Raw genomic sequence first — 1964 nt, forward strand, 5'->3', positions numbered from 1 at the left:
CTGAAAGAAGCAATAATATTTGGGAAACATTTCACTTCATATTCAGTTACAATATGAAGAGTTGCATGTACAAAATGTCAATATCTGTATATTTTACCCACCTGGTGTGAAACCTGTGCATGTTTGGATGAAAACAGCTGATTTCCTGGCAGAAATTGAAGAAAGACAAAGCTCTTCCTCAACATCTCTGTATCTCTCTGGTTTTAGTTTTTATAGTAACCAGGCTTGAGAAGCTCAATTTCACACAGATATGTTGTGGGAAATGGACCCATGTTCTTTCCAACTACTGCTGAGCTTCACTGTCTTTTCCATCACTGTCATCACAGTCTTGCTAGATTCAGTGCTCTCACCGCTACCTGTAACATTCATGCGTCACTAATTCTCTTGTTTTAATGTAAAATGCTGTGTACCTACTGCCATCTAGTGGTAAGAATGTTACATGATTACGGCGCTAGTCGCTGCTACAGCAGACACTCGAAGATGGCATTATTTGCAGGTAATTCATTTTCAAAAAATCTTTTAAACCAATTACCGTATTTTTCGGACTATAGAGCGCACCATACTAGCACCTTAATTTAAAAAAACACAAAACAAAAAAACTGGAAGCTGCTCCCGGTTTTCCATAAGGACCCAGCAGAGGGCAGCAGAGGGCGGCGTCCTAATAAATCTGCTGCATATATTAAGGACGCAGCACTCCGTCTCCAAAGCCGAACCATGGTTTCGTTCACACCGAGCTTAAACGCAGCGGCTCTGTTTCCCTCCTGTAGTGCCAGATCGACAGCCCTCAACTTAAAAGCTGCATGATACGAGTTTGAAAACATTTCTCCGTCGTGCCTGCTGCTAGCATGTGGTTGTTCTAAATGAAAATTAGTGCGTTTTTCTTTTGATTTACAATTTTGACTTCTAATGATTCACTTCCTGCTAGAGAGCCCCCTGGTGGTTGAAGAAAAATCCACAGCAAAGCCACACGGGCTACAATCCGCATGGTTCAAAGCTTAGAAAAAAAGTAGCAGCTTATAGTCCGGAAAATACGGTACCGTAGGTGAAATTGAATAATTTCCACGGCACACCTGACGATCACTCACGGCACACTAGTGTGCCGCGGAACAGTGGTTGAAAAACACTGATCTATACAACATAGATGTCGATCGGATGGTGTTTGTCTCCCTCTAGTGTTTGAAATACCATATTACATCTTACGCGTCCTCGTCACGTTACACCTCGCTAATATTTGTGTAAATGCTAGAAACGAGTAAATTTACACAAAAATAATAACAATCTCATTCACACATATATTCCACTGACTGGTATCGTAGATATATCCAGCTCGTACACCCATAGGATGTATTGTCACGGTGGCCGAGAGGTTAAGGCGTTGGACTCGAAATCCAATGGGGTTTCCCCGCACAGGTTCGAATCCTGTTCGTGACGATTCACTTTTTAATTTCCCGTTCAGATTACAAAGAATTTAAATTGCAACAAGCTCTTACAACACATTCTGGTTTATTACATTATGTATTTTTTGACTTAAAAACTCACCTCAGATTCCTAAAGATTCCTCATGCTGAAATCTCGCATCCTTTTCTCGCGTTGAAACCCGTACTGTGAGTGGCAAGATTTGCTTGACTACAAATATAAACCTGTTTCGAAACTAGAATGAACCATTTTTATATGCAGTAATACATTTAAATAACTTTAGAGTGATATATAGTCAAATAGTGATAATAAACACACTATTTTAAAATTATTTCCTATATTGATATTTTGACGAAATATAAAACTTGCTATAACCAGTGTTAAGTATTGTTATAAAAATATTTGTATTAATTAAAAGGAAAATATTATCTCGTTTAACCCTTGTATGTCGAAATGGGGTCCAACCGACCCCACACATTTGTTAATTTTCCATAGACCTCTACGTTTGCCTCAGTCCTCGCACGCACAAGGGCTAAGCTAAGCTTGTA

The 1964-nt window shown here is 39.4% G+C and overlaps 1 non-coding gene across 1 annotated transcript; it reads left to right on the forward strand.

The window, feature by feature from the left end:
• Positions 1 to 1349: 1349 nt before the first annotated feature.
• trnas-cga (transfer RNA serine (anticodon CGA)) lies at positions 1350 to 1431 on the forward strand. Its single transcript has one exon. It is a non-coding gene; the product is annotated as a tRNA-Ser (tRNA).
• The last annotated feature ends 533 nt before the right edge of the window (positions 1432 to 1964 follow it).

The sequence above is a fragment of the Poecilia reticulata genome, chromosome 2 (assembly GCF_904066995.2).
Source record: "Poecilia reticulata chromosome 2, P_reticulata-male-v2, whole genome shotgun sequence".
In the NCBI taxonomy this organism is placed as follows: Eukaryota; Metazoa; Chordata; class Actinopteri; order Cyprinodontiformes; family Poeciliidae; genus Poecilia; species Poecilia reticulata.